Consider the following 19,322-nt stretch of genomic DNA (forward strand, 5'->3'; position numbering starts at 1 on the left):
TTTCGATCTTATTCAAACTCAGGGAGAAATCATGACATTTGAAAAATTGAAAATTTGAACACTGTTTGGATATTTGATTATACATTTTTAAATTTTTTAAATTTATTTTTTGGCTGCACTCAGCATGTGGAAGTTCCCAGGCCAGGGGCTGAACCCATGCCACAGCAGTAACCCAAGCCATAGCAGAGACAATGCCAGGTCCTTAACCCACTGAGCCACCAGGGAACTCCTGGTTGTATTTAAAAATCATTGTTACCCTTTTGTATTTGATATAGTATTGAAGTTTTGGGTAAAGAGTTCCTATCTTTTAGAGGTATATGTTGAAAATCTACAGATCAAATGGTATGTCTGAGATTTGCTGCAATATAACCCAGTAGAGGGAGGGTGGGGGAAGATTGGCCAGAAATTTATTAATTACTGAAAATTAAGTGATAGACATATGGGAATATATTAAATCCCCTTTCTCTTCTAGGTATGTTTAAAATTTTCTATTACAAAAAATACATATATACATTCTTAAACGGAAAGATAAGGGTTACCTGCTGTGGCACAGTGGGATAAGAATCCAGCTGCAGTGGCTTGGGTCATTCAGAGGCACAGGTTTGAGCCCTGACCTGGAGTGGTGGGATGAGGGTCTGGCATTATCGCAGCTTCAGCTTGGATCACAGCTGCAGCTCGGATTCAACCCCTGGCCCCGGAACTTCCATATGCTGCGGGTGCAGCCATAAAAAACAAAACAAACGAACAACAGAAAGATAAAGAAAGAAATTGGTGACAGTGAGTATAGATAATTCTTTCAAGGAGTTTTGCTGTAAAGAGGACCAGAGAGATAAGGGAATGGCTATGCTATTTTATTTCATCCTTAATTTTGCAGGAGATGACATTATTATTCATTTCCACTTTACAGAGATAGATAGGAAGTAACTTATGCAGGGATACGCAATAAATATCAGACCTGGAATTAAAACCCCAGTAGCCTGGATCCAGCTCGCACTCTTAACCACTCTGCTCACTAGGTTAAAGGTAGGTGAATAACAGAGTCAGCTTTGCTTTACTTTGGATGACTTTAACAGATTAGTGGGGGGCAAAGTTGGAGGCAAGGAAACAAGTTCAGAAGCCTCTGCAATATCCTAGGCAGAAGATAATGATGACCTGAATTAGGGCAGTGTCCGCAGAAATGAGAAAAATGGAAGAGTAGCAAAGACATATGGAGGTGAAAACAATCGGTAGATTTTGGTGAGGTTAGAACAAGTGTGAGGTGGGTATAGTCATGGATCTCAGATTCACAGCTTTTTTCATTGAAAGAGCTGAGACAGAGAAGGTGAGAGGAAAAATAGGGTGAGGTGAGGAATTAGTTCATTTGGGACATAGTAAATGCCCTAGTGCTCTCTATAGGGGAACGGCTATCAGAATTGAGATCATCTGCGTTTACTGGCAAAGTTATTCTCCCTAATAAACCTCTTGTTAGTAACGACAGGTGATGGGTTTCTGATTGAGGAGGAAAATGAGCATGATTTTCCCCAACTAGTCCATCAGACAGAAAAGGGGCAATGGTGTTAACATGGTGCCATCAGATTCTGGCCTGAATACTTGCTTCCTGTGTTTGATTTTCCGGGGTCACTCTCATTTCCATCCGATAGGCATGATTCCACCCAGTTTTGACTTTACCCATAAGTAAATTTCATGTGGTTAAAAGGATACAAGCTTGGAAGTTAGACACATTTCATATACAGGGCTATATTTCAAGAAGAGAGACCCACCACTTGCTAGCGATATGACACTGGGTAAATTTACTTAGCCTTTCTGAGCCTTAGTTTCCTCGTTTGAAAATGAGGGTAATGATATTTGTCTCTTTAAATTAAAGTGAGTAATTGGAAGTAAAGAACCTAGCAGAGGCAGTTAGGTGCTTGATGAATGTCAGTTTCATTACCCTTACCCTCTGTGAGACGCTTGGGACGTGATGTCCTCCTGCCCTCGGTGGTCTTTATGGGTTATATTCTATGTCTGGGAAGAGCAATGACATCAGGCTTTGACAGTCTTACCTGATTCAGGTGCATCCTATCCTGATATAGGAATACACCCACCCCCATGTGAGGTGCATAAATTCGCTAGGTAAGGCTCTCCTAGAATTGCAAAATTGGTTCATGACGCTGCTTCTGCCGTAGCTTCAGGATGGGTTTCCTGCTGGGGGTATCAGCACCAAGCATGTGGACAGCTCCTTCCCAGGACTTCCTTACTCTAATTTTGAAGGAGGAAATACAGCCCCCATGGAGATGATCACACAGTACTTAGCGACTGGTTAGGACAATGAAAGCACGTGTCAATACTGGGAACACTTTCTCAACCCAACCCACTCACTTCAATTGAGAACTCGTGCCTATCCAATGAGCCTAGAAATGAGCTTATTGGGGATAAGAGGCAACTGTTTCCTCAGGGACTCATGCTAACCTCTTAGTACCACTGCAGAACAGCCACTACATTCTCCACCATCTGCTATATCTTCCAGAAGGACTTCTAATTTATCTCCGAGGAACATCCCATGTGTTTCTCCCATTACAACCTGAGGGGATTTGTACCTACTTGGAGGTAGTTTGGGGGCTTTTCTAGGTAGGAGACTAATGCTTCCCCCTTTTTGGTTTTAATTGTTCTGGGGCCGGTTGGCTGCAGTGTGCCAGCTGAAGGAGGTCTAAGCTCAAATGGGTGAAATAGCACATCTACGAGTTGCGTGAGTAGTGAGGACCAAGGTGAACGGTCTAAAGGAAGATTCTTCTTAGTTACAGTCAATCCTTGTCATACGCAAATGCAGAATTACCAGAGCTTCTGATTCTAAAAAGAAGTCAGAAATCAGAACTTCTAAATGTTGGTTCAAATTAAAAGTTTAAAGTAGCATGTGGGCCAAACCAAAGATTTCTGTAGGCCACATTGGGTCAGTTTGCAAATCAAACTCAGCAGAAGGCAACCCCTTCCTGATTTTTGGTTGGCTTGAGAGCAGACTCAAGACACACCTGGCCATGTCTGCCCAAGAAATCTGTCCCATTTTGGAAGCGGCAATTCTAAAGCATTTAGTCACCCGAAGTTGTATTGGTTTGGCCACCTGTCAAGGTGAAGCTCTTAGTGTGGCCATTGGTTTTAGGGAGAGAAATTGAGGGAGAAGGGCTGGCGCAGAGCCAGTTCTTACTATCACCAAACACGGTCTGGTAGATTGTGCTAAAGCATCTTATTGACATGCTGATAAACAAAAAACCCACTGCTAAAAACCACTCCTATATTATTGTTGTCTGGGTCCAAAAAATCAAATGGACAACTCAATGCTGCTAGAATTCCAGCAGTTACACTGGTTTCTTTTCTCCTTGCATATATTCCAAATTTCCCAAGGAAAAGAATCATCTGCCTTAACAAGCACAACCATCTGCAACTGGAAAAACTTGAAGCTGGCCTTGCACTCTGCTTATCTTGGCAACCCAGATTCCAAGTGAGTTGGGGTATTTGACCATTTGTAAAGAAGAGCCAACCTGCGTTTTACTCCCTACCACTGTAAAAGTGATTGTGGAACGCATTCACCGTCCTTCACTTTCTAAAACCATTTAGACAGTCCTTCCTGTTGTAAAGAAGTAGTTGAAAGGGGAGAGGGTAGGGGAATCCGTCATCAGGGGACAAGTATTCTTTTGGCCTTGCAGCTCCCGCTTCCACCGGTCCTCATCTTTCCCACTTTCTGGTGGGTGAGAACTCTGCCGGGTAAATGCCTTTCCTGAGAAAGAAAGACTCAAGTAGGTGGGTGGTTCTGAAACAAAAATAGTGGCAAAGACCTGGCTGATGGAGAAGTATCCAATGACATTTTGTGGGATCATCCTGTCTTATCAAAAGCAGCTGGGCTCCAGATTCACAGGTTCAAGGCATAGTTCCTTTGGGGGCTTTTCTAGGTAGGAGACTAATGCTTCCCCATTTTTGGTTTTAATTGTTCTGGGGCCGGTTGGCTGCAGTGTGCCAGCTGAAGGAGGTCTAAGCTCAAATGGATGAAATAGCACATCTACGAGGGTCTCTGTGTCTCAAGTTCCCAGCCACATTCAGTGGCTCCCTTGAAATATATGAAAGTTCTCACAAGGATGGGAGGCGGGGAGGAGGAGAAGGATTTTCAGAATCCTTGGGGAGCTAATCCAAAATACTCACAGTTGTTCTCTCCACCCACCCCAACCCTCTGGTCTATTCGAGTTGACAGGGGGGTAAGCAGTCAACAAGAACTCCCTGGGTGATTTCGACTCCCTGCCCTTTCCACTCCCACAATATCCTCACCTCTCGTCCTAATTGAGAAACCACTGAACTGAGAATTACACAGCCACTTGGGTCACTTAGGGAGTATTGTGGCTACACAGGGCCTATAAATGAGGTGTCCATTCACATACATGCACACATGCATGCGCGCGCGCGCACACACACACACACACACACACACACACACACACCGTGAGAAAGAAACACAAAACCTGGACCTTAAATAAGACAATGGATGGAAAATTTGACATATGAATAATTATCTGAAGGAGCAGAGATAGCTTGTCTGTAGTTGAAGATGTGAGCAATCCTCAAAAATAGGCTGGCAGCCGTAGCTCCGTTTCGACCCCTAGCCTGGGAACTTCATATGCCGCAGGTACGACCCTAAAAAGATAAATACACAAATAAATACGTAAATAAATAAAGGCTATTCTTTATTTTAAAGAAGTGAAATTCACATAGCATAAAATGAACCACTTTAAAGTGAACAAGCGGCATGTAGTACCCTCACAATGTTGTGCAACTACCGCCTCTATCTTCTAAAATATTTTTATAACCCCAAAAGGTAACCCTGTATCATGAGGCAATTGCTCCCCATTCTCCCTTCCCTCAGCCCCTGAAAACTCCCCAGTATTCATTTGGTGTCAATGAACAGCACTATAAATGGAAACTACGTGAGTAACTATGAAAGATTTTTTTTCTCTTAGTTTTTAAGTTTTTTTAAAAAAATTAATTTTTGGAGTTCCCATTGTGGCTCAGCGGTTAACAAACCCAACTAGTATCCATGAGGACACGGGTTTGATCCCTGGCCTTGCTCAATGGGTTAAGGATCCAGCATTGCCTTGAGCTGTGTTGTAGGTCAGAGATTCAGCTCAGATTCCGAGTTGCTGCGGCTGTGGCGTTAAGTGGGCAGCTGTAGCTCCAATTTGGCCCCTAGCCTGGAACTTCCATATGCCTCAGGTATGGCCCCAAAAAGACAAAAGACAAAATTTTTTTTTAAACTTTGGAATAATAATAAATAAACATGCACAATAGGTCCAGTTCATCTTTCTATATTCCTGGCTCACAGTACTACTATCCAATGCCCATTTTTATATTTTATGTATTGCTGCACTTCTAGCATTTTTCTATTTTTTGTAAAAAGTGGGGTTCTTCCTCCTACACTGTTGGTGGGAAAGTAAATTGGTACAACCACTATGGAAAACAGTATGGAGGTTCCTCAGAAAACTAAATATAGAACAACCGTATGATCCAGCAACCCCACTCCTGGGCTTATATCTGGACAAAACTACAATTCAAAAAGATACACGCACCTCTATATTCATTGCAGCACTATTCACAATAGCCAAGACATAGAAACAACCCAAATGCCCATCAACAGATGAATGGATTAGGATGATGTGGTGCATATAGAAAATGGAGCACTGCTCGGCCGTAAAAATGACAAAATCATGCTATTTGCAGCAACATGGATGCAACTAGAGATTATCATATGAAGTGAAGTAAGTCAGACAAAGACAAATACCATATGATATCACTTATATGTGGAATCTAAAATACGGCACAAATGAACCTATCTATAAGACAGAAGCAGACTCAGAGCCACACAGAACAGACTCGTGGCTGCCAAGGGGGAAAGGGGAAGGAATGGGATGATCTGGGAGTTTGGGGTTAGTAGATGCAAACTATTACATTCAGAATGTATAGCACAGGGAATATATCCATCTCTTGGGACAGACCGTGATGGAAGATAATATAAGAAAGGGAACGGGAGTTCCCGTCGTGGCTCAGTGGTTAATGAATCTGACTAGGAACCAGGAGGTTTCGGGTTCAATCCTTGGCCTTGCTCATTGGGTTAAGGATCTGGCATTGCCATGAGCTGTGGTGTAGGCTGGCAGCTATAGCTCCGATTCGACCCCTAGCCTGGGAACCTCCGGCCCAAGAAATGGCAAAAAGACAAAGACAAAAAGACAAAAAAAAAAAAAAGGGGGGGGGGAATGTAGGAGTTCCCGTTGTGGTGCAGCAGAAACGAATCCGACTAGGATAATGAGGTTGCGGGTTCCATCCCTGGCCTCGATCAGTGGGTTCAGGATCCGGCATTGCCGTGAGCTGTGGTGTAGGTTGCAGATGCGGCTCGGATCTGGTGTTGCTGTGGCTGTGGTGTAGACTGCTGGCAACAGCTCTGATTAGACCCCTAGCCTGGGAACCTCCATGTGCTACCCGTGCAGCCCTATAAAGACAATAAGTAAATAAATAAATAAATAAATAAAAGAAGGGGAATGTAAGAGTTCCTGTTGTGGTGCAGCAGAAACGAATCCAACTCGTATCCATGAGGATGCGGGTTCGATCCCTGGCCTCGCTCAGCGGGTTGGGGATCCGGCATCGTCGTGAGCTGTGGTGTAGGTCACAGACACGGCTCGGATCCCGTATTACTGTGGCTGTGGTGTAGGCTGGCAGCTACAGCTCCAATTTGATCATTAGCCTGGGAATTTCCATATGCCACAGGTGTGGCCCTAAAAAAAAAAAAAAAGAAAGAAAGGGAACGCATATATATGTGTATTACTGAGCCATTTTGCTGTACAGCAGAAATTGGCACAACAACATTGTAAATCAAATACACTTTAATAAAAATTTAAAAAATTTAAAAAAAAGGTGACATTAAAGAAAACCAGAAAAAAGTGGGGTTCTTATATTCATAATTGAATAAATCATGAAATACCTCTCATCTCACCTCCTTACTCTTTCTTTACCTTTCCATCCATGCAATCTCTGGCATAATGGCATAACTTAAAAAATGCCAAAAAAAAAAAAGACCTGGTACTTCTCAATAACAATAGCAATATTTATTAAGGGCGAAGAACGTGCCAGGTACTGTGTAAAGTGGCTTTGCATCATCTCATCTAATGTTCAGAAAAAAATGTATCCGCATAAAGCCTGAAATACTTCTTTTCAATATTGGAGTCACACGCTTTGGAATGTGAGCTTGTCTATATAGCCAAAAAGGAAGAGTTGAGACAGGAACATCAATTTATTTAAGTGAGTATATATCAATGCCTTTTTTTTCTTAAGGTGCTGACTTGTGCCAGCATAAATAAAGCCTTGGAGAATCTTGCAACTGGGCAAATGAGTACCTCAAATTTAAAAATCCATCAGGCAATGAACATTAGACTAGAGCCCTCGTCTACAGGTATTAGTGGTCGGGGATGGGTGGAAACATAAGATAAAGGGTATGAGCACAGCTGGATCTAGAACAGCGACAGGTCATCAGTAAGCCCTGGAAATCTGCCCATTGGTAGCCTCTGTCCCCCACTGTTAATCTCAAGAGGGTCAAAAAAGGCCCTCTACCTGTGAGTATGGTTTGTAAAGGCTTCTAAATAACACTCTCCTAAAAAATTCCAAGAGCCAACCCACAGCAATCTGTCTTAGAGTAGAGGCTCCCAGAATGAATGCTGTTCTGAGGTGCAGTACCTTGCTAAGGAAGGCAAAAAGCTATGTCAAAAAAACACAGACAGGAGTTCCTGCTGTGGCGCAGTGGGTTAAGAATCCAACTACAGTGGCTCGGGTCACTGTGGAGGCACAGGTTTGATCCCCAGCTTGGTGCCATGGATTAAAGGATCCAGTGTTGCTGCAGCTGTGGTATAGGTCACGGCTATGGCTCAGATTCAGTCTCTGGCCCAGGAGCTTCCATATGCCACAGGTATGGCAAACAAATTAAAAAGTAAATTTAAATATTTTTTTTTTCAAAAAAGGACATGCACTATCCCCTTCCATCCTGAGCGTGGGCTGTGCTTGGTGACTTGTTCTCAAAGAATATGGTATGGGAGTTCCCGTCGTGGCTCAGTGGTTAATGAATCTGACTAGGAACCATGAGGTTTCGGGTTTGATCCCTGGCCTCACTCAGTGGGTTAAGGATCCTGGGTTGCCGTGGCTGTGGCGTAGGCCTGCAGCTACAGCTCTAATCAGACCCCTCGCCTGGGAACCTCCATATGCCACAGGTGCAGCCCTAAAAAGCAAGGAAAAAAAAAAAAAAAGGGATTCTGAAAAGTTTATCCAGAATATGGAGGCACGGGCAGCTGACACAGACCCTGGCTGCTTTTTTGTGAACTCAGACTCTGGCTTGCATCCTGCATCTTACCAGAGCTGAGCCTCTCTGCCTAGTTACTAGGTTTGGGGCATGGGGTTAAAAATACGATTGTCCAGATTTATTTGGCGATAATATGTTCTGACAGGATTTAGCCTACAGGCCGTGTACATTTCCACCATCTCTTCTCAGAAAAGCATTTGCCTGGAGCTATGTCATATGTCTAGAAATATTGCCTTCTCAATTGTCAACAAAGTAAGAGAGAGTCATTTCTTAAATTTGTCTGGGACGTTGTAGTTTGCAAAGCACTCTTCTATCCATTATCATTCAATCCGCAAGCAAACACTCCAGAGAGACAAGGCAGGGCCATCATTTCCACTTAGCGGCTATGGAAACGGAGGCTTATAAGGTTAAGCCTCAGCCAAGTTGGCTGAACCTCTTCTCACTCAGGATTCTGTCTCTATGCCCTACAGCAGGCCTCCCACAAATCCTGGGTTCCCCTGAAACATTCCACATGTTGATCTGGGCCCTTTCTCTTGGTATTTGCACATCTCTCTATTTTTTTCAACTTCTCCAATATATCCCCTTGTTTAGAGCCGCAAAATAGACAGTTACAGTTTTTTCAGGTCAGGTGAGGCTGACCTCAACCCACTAGAGCATCGCAGGCCCTCTGGATCCAGTCCCTCCCACTTTCATCACTGTGGAAACCCCTGGTTAGAGGATAGAGGCTGGAGTTCTGAAGTGACTCCGAGCAGGTCCATAGTTGTGATATACAAACTGTTACCATGACACCCATCTACGCATCCTGAGGTTCTCCTGGAAAATACAGTCTGGTATTTCACAGGCAGACCAGTAATGTAAGTTTTTAACTGGTGGTGTGCAATAGGTTAAGATAATTTTGCTAACTTATTTTGCCAAATAAGGGTGATAAATGATTGTCATTATAAAACAACAGTGTAGGGACATTTTCACACCAGAAAGGTAGGAGAGAGAGAATTACAGAACAAGGAACAGTACATTTGGCTTTATGAAGAACTCACACATCATCTTCACATTTCTTGTTCTACAGAAGTCTGTGCAAAACACTTCATCAAGCACTGGCTCTGGAACTGGCATTTGGAATCACGGCTCTGGGAGTTATAACGCTTTTTGCCCTAGTATCTTTGACTCCTGCTGTGTTCGGAAAAGGAGAATTCCAGACCTAAGAAGACATGGGTATGAACTAACAATAAAGTTTCTCTGTACATCTGCACTGGAGCCAGGACTTGTGAATCATCCTTTCTGGATATACTATTAAAAGAAGTGAACGTGATATAATTAGGTATCATTTAGAACAGTGCATTTGTTTTTGTAGTGGTTGGGACAAACATGTTAATCCCAGAACGTCTTAGCTTGGGAGTAATTATGGAATCTGCAGTCAGCAGAGGGAAGCCCTTTATTTGATGTCACATGTCACAGTGAACCATGGAGTCATCATCCACCCATGAGATCTTGACCTTCCTACGTGACCGATACCCAGGTTTTAAAACCCTGTTGTGAAATTTAGGCAGACATCAGAAATGTCATTATAAAGCCAAAGGTGTATCACTAAGAGACAGCAAGGGATTGAGAGAGGGTCAAAGTATTTTTTGAGTGTCTTGTGTCAGGTACAGGCAAGCACACCAAATATCATTCCCAATAAACCTGAAAAATTAATTATCTTTATTTTTACAAATAAGGAAATTGAGGTGGAAGACAGAGAACTGAAGAAGTTTGGAAAATGATAGCATTCATGTCTGTTTGACTCCAAAATCATGCTCTCTGTATAATCCTACCAGAGAAAACAGAAACAAGATGTAGAATTCCAACATTTTTTAGTATGGCGAAATGTAAACAACGAAACTAAAAACACTTGTAGTTTAAACATAGAGGGGGACTCCTGGAACTTGACAAAAAGCATCTATGAAGAATCTCCTGATAACATCATTTTTTTTTTTTTTTTTTTTTAGGGCTGCACCTGTGGCCTATGGAGGTTCCCAGGCAAGGGGTCGAATCAGAGCTATAGCTGCCTGCCTGTACCACAACCACAGCCACGCCAGATCCGAGCTGTGTCTGCGACCCACACCACAACTCACGGCAAAGCCGGATCCTTAACCCACTGAGCGAGGCCAGGGATGGAACACTCAACTTCATGGTTCCTAGTCGGATTCGTTTCCACTGCGCTACGATGGGAACTCCGATAACATCACATTTAATGATGAAAGACTAAGGGTTAGAAGATTGTTTCTGGAGACTGGGAGCAGGCAAGGAAGTTTGCTCTCATCACTTCTATTCAACAATTCACTGGCAGTCCTAGCCAGTGCAAAAAGCAAGAAAAACGCATAAAAGGTCTAAATGTTGGAAAGGAAGAGCTAAAACTGTTTTTATTTACAGATTAGTAAGACTTGATAATCCTCAAGGATCTAGAAGAAAAAGCTACAACTAATACATGAATTTAGCGCTGTACAGCAGAAATTAGCAGAGCAATGTAAATTGACTATAATAGAAAAAATAAAAACCTAAAATAAATAAATAAATTCAGCAAGGCCACAGAATACAAAGTCACCATAAAAAAAAAAATCAATTGTATTTCTATATAACAGCCATGAACCAATGGAAAATGAAATTTAAAAACCAATGCCAAAGTTCCCACTGTGGTGCAGTGGGTTAAGGATCCAGCTTTGGTGCAGCTGTGGCATAGGTCACAGCTGTGGCTTGGACTCAGTCCCTGGACCAGGAACTTCCAAATGCCACAGGTGTGGCCAAAAAAAAAAAAAAAAAAAAAAAAAAACCACCAAACCCCAAACCACCAATGCCATTTACAATATTAAAAGGCTTGAAATATTTGAGGTAAATTAAAAATAATATATTTAAGAATTACACCAAAAAAGTACAAAACATTGCTTGGGGAAATTAAAGAAAATCTAAATAATCAAGGAGATATTCTGTGTTATTGAGTTGGAAGACTCAGTGTTGTTAAGACGTCAATTCTCCTCAAATTCATCTATGAGCTCAATGAAATGCCCATCAAAATCCCAGAAGGTTTTGCTTTTTTTTCCGTTAGACTCTGACAAGCTGATTTCAAAATCTATACGGACATGCAAATGACCTACATAACCAAAACGATTTTGGAAAAAAGAACAAAATTGGAGGACTTTTATTATCTGAGTTCAAGATGTAATGTAAAGCTAGATTAATCAAGACAATGCGGTACTGGCATAAGGACAGACACATAGTTCAATGACACAGAATGGTGTTTCCAGAAATAGACCTCCACATAGTTTGGTAAAATTTTCTTTCAACAAACACACTAAGGCAATTCAAAGGAAAAAGATCATCTTTTCAGAAATGACGCTGGGAAAACTGGATATCCAAGTGAGGGGGAACCCCACCAAAACCCTTGACCCTTACCTCACACTATACACAAAAATAAACTCTAAAGGAATCACAGGCTTAACTATAAAAGGTAAAATACAGGATAAAATGCTATGGCCTTATTGTAAGGCAAAAAAAAATTTGTGGCAGGATACCAAAGGACTAAGCCATAAAAGAAAATAGATGAACTGCACTTTATCAAAATTTAAAACTACTACTCTTCAAAAAAATTTTAAAAATTTGAAAAGTCAAAACAAAGACTGGGGGAAAATATTCACCACACACACACACACACACACACACACACACACACACACACACACATATGCAACAAAAGACTTGTACATAGAATATATAAAGGTCAACTAATCTCAATTTTTTTCAATGGGACATAGATTTGAATGGGCACCTCACCAAAAACGTTATACAAATGACTGATGAGAATATGAAAATACATTTACCATCATTGGTAAGAAGGGAAATACAAAATAAAACCACAAAGTGATACCACTAGGCATCCACTGGAATGGCTAAAATTAAGAAGACTATGATCTCAAGTGTTGGTGAGGATGAGCAACTAGAACTCTCCTCTTTCGGTGAGAAAGTAAAATGTCACAATCACTTTGGAAAATAGTTTGGTTGTGTCTTATAAAAGCAAACACACATTGTGATCCAGCAATCCTATTTCTAGGTCTTGACTCAAAAGAAATGAAAACATTATGTCCCCGCAAAAATCTACACACGTGTATTCAGAGCAGCTTTATTTATAATTGCCCAAAGCTGGGAACAACCCCAAAGTCCATCAACAGATGGATGGATAAACAAATTGTGTGATCCATGTATACAAGGAATACGACTCAGCAGCAACCATCTTCATCATCATAGCCACAATAAAGATCCACTTATACGTGCAACAAAATGCGTGAATCACAAAAACACTTGAAGTCGAAAAAACTTACATACTGTATAATTCTATGTATATGAAATTCTAGAACAGGTGAAACTAATCTAGAGTGATGGGTAAAGAAAACCGTTCCTTGGAGGAGTTCCCGTCATGGTGCAGTGGTTAACGAATCCGACTAGGAACCATGAGGTTGCAGGTTCGGTCCCTGCCCTTGCTCAGTGGGTTAACGATCCGGCGTTGCCGTGAGCTGTGGTGTAAGTTGCAGACGCGGCTCGGATCCTGAGTTGCTGTGGCTCTGGCATAGGCCGGTGGCTACAGCTCCGATTCAACCCCTAGCCTGGGAACCTCCATATGCCTCGGGAGCGGCCCAAGAAATACCAAAAACAACAACAACAACAACAACAAAAAAGACAAAAGACAAAAAAAAAGCAGTTCCTTGATTCAAGAGTGGGAAGGACTGGCTGAAAAGAGACCAGGATAGAAATGTTCCTTATTTTGGGAATTCCCTTAGTGGCTCAGCAGTGAACGAACCCGACCAAGTTCCAGGAGGACAGGGGTTCGATCCTAGGCTTCACTCAGTGGGTTAAGAATCAGGCATTGGCGTGAGATGTGGTGTAGGCATTGCAAGACATAGTTTGGATCCCGTGTTGCTGTGGTTGTGGTGTAGAATGGCAGCTCCTGGGAACCTCCATATGCCACGGGTGTGACCCGAAAAACAAACAAAAAAAAAGTCCTCTATTTTGATTGGGGTAGTGATTACATGGTATCACTATGTAGATCTTTGTCAGAATTCACTGAAGTTAAAACATGTATTGGATGTAAACTCCAGATCAATAATATTGATATAAAAAGTAAAAATAACTATTGGAATTGATTTTTTGAGTTGAACCTTTTGATTAAGTCCTAATTGCATCCTTTTGTGGGCTTCTGTATACAAAGGATTGCCCAGGTGCCGGCTCAGGGTGTGAACATGTGCTCTTGATTTGGAAATGATGGCCTGTCTAGGCAGGTACCTAGAGGTGAAGTATCTGACCAAGTAGAAGCCATGGCTCCAAAATTTGATTTTTATTACTAGAAAATGACTTGCAACCTGAAATATACCAGCAACAATAGGTTTTGAAGGCAGAAGCCAAGGGTAAAGTCATTTTCTCCCGTGGAGAAAAAAGATGAGGCCATAGGAAAGTCATTAGATGCCCTTATCTCTTCAGTTTGAAAGAATTCCTGAAAAGAGCAAGACTGAGAGATTAAGGAAGAGAGACTATCCACACGCTGGCAGCCTGGGGTTCCGAGTGGATCAGCGTAGGCGTTCCTCAGCCTGGAAGAGTATGACTGGAGAGAAACATCGTGTAATGGATGGACCCACTTGTAGACATCTGTCCTAGAGAACTATTTGCCTGTGTGGGTAAGAAGCATGGACAGAAACACCTGTGAAAGCCTTGTTCGTCAAAGCAGAAACATTGAAATAATTGAAGAAAGTAAGGCACACTTTCTGTAGCAGGCCCTGTCAGTGCCCCACCCACACAGCCTATGATTTATCTGGTCTCTGCATGCCCTTGAACTTCCACCTGCTAGCACCTGTATCTATTTGACTGAGGCCACCAGAGCTGTCTCTGCCCAGGTACATGACAAACCAAAGGGACAGGGGAATGAGTGCCTCACTGAAGCAGCCCTTCCCCAGGGGTAGGTGGGAGGTGATAGATAAACACCTCGGCTCCCTTTAGGGTGAGGGTTCCACACTCATGTCTGCCACTGATTCCACTGTTCCCCAGTGGACTTGAGCTCTGATGACCTACAGTGATATGACTTCCCTGAGAAATCATCTTTCATTGGCTTCCTTCCCTGCCTTGTCTCACGTCCCCATCCCTCTGCTGGTATTTTCTGGGATCACCTCTCACACAAAGTACGTGCACATGAACCCTGTCTCAGGGTCTCCTTTTGAATTAAATATTTTGAAAGAACAAAGCAGATTTATAAGTAGTTATTACGAAAAGATCCCCAGGAGTTCCTCCTCTGACACAACAGGATTGGCGGTGTCTCTGCAGCACCAGGACCCAAGTTCAATCCCCAGCCCAGCAGAGTGGGTTAAAGGACCCAGAGTTGCTGCAGCTGCATCACAGGTCACAACTGTGGCTAAGATCTGATCCCTGGCCTGGAAACTCCATATGCTGCAGGGTGGCCAAATAAGAAAAAAAAAAAAAATCACCAAAACATATTAAGTGAAAGCATGTTATAAAGACTTGATGTATAGTATAATAACATGTATTTTTAAAACACAAAAAATAAAACCATATATTTCTAAATGTGTGTGCGTGTGTGTAAGTGTCCATAAAATAGTCTAGTTGGGGAGTTCCTGCTGTGGCTCAGCAGTTATCAAACCAGACTAGTATCCATGCGGATGAGGGTTCAATCTCTAGCCTCGCTCAGTGGGTTAAGGATCTGGCGTTGCTGTGAGCTGTAGTGTAGGTTGCAGACACGGCTCAGATCTCGTGTTGCTGTGGCTGTGGTATAGGCCAGCAGCTGCAGCTCCAACTTAACCCCTAGCCTGGGAACTTCCGTATGCCCAGGTGCAGCCCTAAAAAGCATTTAAAAAAAAAAAAAAAAGTCTATTTCAGATGCACACTTAACTGAGATTAATGGTTATCTCCAAGGAGAGTAGGACTGGGTAAACTTAGAAAAATTTAAAACCAGAGTCTGTGAATTGTTTGTGTTTTTTGAAGTAAGTTTAAAATATTTTATAATGTGATGGATGAGCTCATTTTACTTCAGTTTAAGGACCAACTCTGGGCACTGGGGATGCAGAGAAAAATAGGAACATAGTCTCCGCCTTTAGGGAGCTCCCAGAGCATCAGACAGGTAAACATCTGTAATGCCGAGTTATAAGTACTGTGACGGAAAGAAGCAGAAGGGGCCACGGGAACCCAGGGGTGGGGTCCAGGCAGCCACCTATAGATAAAAAACACTACTCCTCCCACACCTCCCCAGCGGGGAGAGGTACACATCAACCAAAATGACTAGGGTTTCATCAGCACAGCTGAAGATGTAGGTTAAGAACCAAGCCAATCAAGGGCTGGCCACCCAGTTAGAATAAAGATGGTTTTCAGAGAAGACTCATGACATCTCTGGAGGGGTGTCTTGGAGTGGAATTTATCAGTGTTTCCAGCACCACCGGGAATCTCCAGTCAGACAATTACATTCGTTCAATGACCTTGGCTCTTCAGATATCCCACCAGCCTCCCTTCCACGTCTCCACTCCACCCACTCTGTGCCCTGAGAGCATGCCCACAGAGCGACCTTCTGCTGCTGATTTTGTTTCCCGTGGAGGCTTGCCTAGCGGGAGACAGTGTTCTGACACAAGGGAGCAAATATTACAATCTAGTTGTCAGTTATACTTTTCACTGAAAGGCAGTCAGGTGGCCCGTTTCTTGCTTCTGGGCCTTTATCATGAGGCCCCTTAGCCCAGTGGTTCCAAGCTTGCTGCACTCATGTTAGAATCCACTGGGAAGATTTTAAAAGTATGACGCCCAGGCCTAGACCCTGTACCAGTTAAGTGGTGGTGGATGCCAAGTAGTGGTCAGCTGCCACCTGCCTTGAGTCCCTATTGTATATGTGTCTCTTTCCAGTTCCCCCTTCAGTGAAGTCATACTGGTGGCTTGAAATCCACCATGGTGGAAGTTTTCAGACCATGGAAATGGGCTGCAAATCAGGGCTTTTTCTTTCTAAAGAGCTGATGGTTAAATATTTACCAGCACACCCCTGCAGCGGGGCATCAGTAATGTTTAATGATCCCCAGGTAATTCCAACTTGCAGCAAGGAGTGGGGACCAGTCTAGGGCTGTGCCTACACAGTGCTCAGCGTGGTCTTGGAGAACTTGGTTTCATCTGCTAATCTAGAAATGTCTATTTCAGGAGTTCCCGTCTTCGCACAGCGGAAACGAATCTGACTAGGAACCATGAGGTTGCTCAGCGGGTTAAGGATCTGTGAGCTGTGGTGTAGGTCGCAGACGAGGCTCGGATCTGGCATTGCTGTGGCTGTGGGGTAGGCCGGCAGCTATAGCTCCAATTGTTCCCCTAGCCTGGGAACCTCCATATGCCACAGTGTGGCCCTAAAAAGACAAAAGACAAAAAACAAAACAAAACCATTTGGAGTCCAATCTAAAAATGGATCCACAGGACATTTCCTTCAATGACGTAAGGAAACATGCTTAATTTTATTGTATGTCCAGTGCATGTGATTTACACTTTCGTTTATTGATCTGAGAAGTCAAAATGACAAAGGGCACCTATAAATGTTAAAATTTTATCACATGGTTTACCACTTTTTAATAATATGAAGATAAAGTGTTCGTTATTGATTCACCTGGGAAGCGACAAATTGTTCGACATTGCCTGGCTTTCCTGGCCAAGGACGCAGGTCAGAGCTAAGGTTTGGTCCTGGGGTTTGGATTTGGAGTGAATATCTCACCCCAGGGGCTGCCAGATGGAGAAGGGTAAGATGAGGCCAAAGTCCTCAGATACGTGCATAGGGAATTCTTGAGGGGCTTGAGCTGTGTGGTTGAGAAGAGGTCCAGCTCCGGGAAAAGAAGGCCCCGGGTGTCAGAAGGACTGGACAACACATGAACCTGGATTTTTCTGACCTTACTCAGTCCTGACTTCTTACCATGCCCCATTTCTCTGAAGAGCACTGGAAATGGAGATACCAGGGGGGAAAAAAAATTGATCCGTAACCAATACAAAGAAGTGGGAAGGAAGCTACCTGTGTTGAGTGCCTGATCTGTGTAAGGCACTGTACTAGGTCTTTCATATATTAATACGTGACCTTATTTAATCTTCTCAATATCTTTTCGAAGTAGATATTATTTTCTACTTCAAAACAGATGAAGAACCTCAAGTTCCAAAGTGTTAAGTGCCCAAGTCTCATAGTCTCCGCAGACAACGGATGAGGGGAGCCAGTTCTTGGAAGAAAGGGAAGATCACCTCCCACTTCCTGCACATTCTATTCCTGCTTATGCATTCTGATGTCCTGCTTGCTTTTTTAGGCTCTAAGTGCTATCCTGCTGAGTCACTTCCGACTTCTCGTTCATCAAGCTCAGCTCCTGAAAATGGAACGGAATGGAAAGGGCCGGATATTGTACTGTGTGGTGATGTGTTTAAGGGAAATTGAGTGTCTATCAGACCAGCCCCATATGGAGGGAGTACTGGGGACATGAACTGGGTGGGCAATGTGAATTTCTCATCTGACACTTTGCCTTGGATTTGAATATTAATAATAACCACTCCACTTTCTGCCACTGATGAGGAGCCAGGTAGGCCCCAGGCTTGTGCTTTCCATGATTGTCTATTTGAATCATCACAACAATTGGAGAAGTCAGGTTCCTCTCTACTTTATGGACAAGGAAATTCAGACTAAGACAGGTTAAGGAACTCGCCCAAGATTATACAGCTAGTAAGGGGCAACGCAAAGATTCAAACTCATGATCTAGATCTGTGCTGTCTAATATGATAGCCACTACCCATAGGAGGCCATCAAGCACTTGAAATGTCACTAGTAGAACAGAGGAAATCGAAATTTTATTTCAATTGAGATGTGCTGTAAATGCAAAATACACACCGGATTTTAGAGACTTAGTACCTATATATATACATACATACACAACCTTTCTTTCACATTGATCATATGTTTAAAATGACAAATTTTGGACATGTTAGCTGTCAAAATAATTCTATGTGTTTCTTTTAACTTTTCAGTGGGACTAATAGAACACAATATTTCTGATATTACTCTCATTATATTTCTATCGAACAGAGCTGATCTGGATCACAGACATTAATCACTAAACCGATGATTTCCCAATTTTTTTGGATAAAATTTTGGAGCATAAATCCCCAATTTACATATTTTAATTTTTTTGGTAAATAACATGTGTGTACTACTCTGTGTATCATGCACATTATAAAACACAAAAATGGACATCTTAAAAAAGACGAAATTAAAAACAAGCAGAAATAGAAGTTGTACGACTTTTTTTCCGAAGCCCCAGGGCTCACTTTACGTACCACTTGGAGTGTGCACACCTTATCCACTCGATGAGGCATATATTATTACCTTCATTTTCAGTTGAGGCAACTGAGACTCAGAAAAGTCTCATAGTCTCCGCAGACAACGGATGACTTAGTTAAATCACCTAAGTCATACAGCTCGTGAACCGCAGAGCTTGGGTTGGTACCCACTTCCCCAGCTCTCAGAAACGGATGCAACTCTTTATTGCCTTCACCTTTTAGACACTGTCCAAGGAACTGGGTATACAACACTGAGTGAGACAGACGAGTTTCAGACGTGTTAAACTTAGCAAACAATTAAAATACAGAGTTCTCAGTGCTATGCGGGAGGCAGTGCCATGGAGATAAATAGCAGAGGCACATGCTCTACAACAGGGTTAAGGAAAGCTTTCCAGGAAAGAAAAGAAAGAAAGAAAGAAAGGTAGGTGAAGACCTGAACCATAAGTTAGAGGAGTGGAGCAGCGAGTATTTGGAGCCGAATACACCCGTGAAGTTTTGGAAGCAACAAACCATTTGAGGAACTGAAAGAAACACAGAATGCTTGAAGTATAGGAGGTAGAGGTGAGAGATTAGGAAGGCGGGGGAACCAGATCCAGCTGGGCTATTTAGACTTAATGAC

This window comes from Sus scrofa, chromosome 12, assembly GCF_000003025.6.
Source record: "Sus scrofa isolate TJ Tabasco breed Duroc chromosome 12, Sscrofa11.1, whole genome shotgun sequence".
Lineage (NCBI taxonomy): Eukaryota > Metazoa > Chordata > Mammalia > Artiodactyla > Suidae > Sus > Sus scrofa.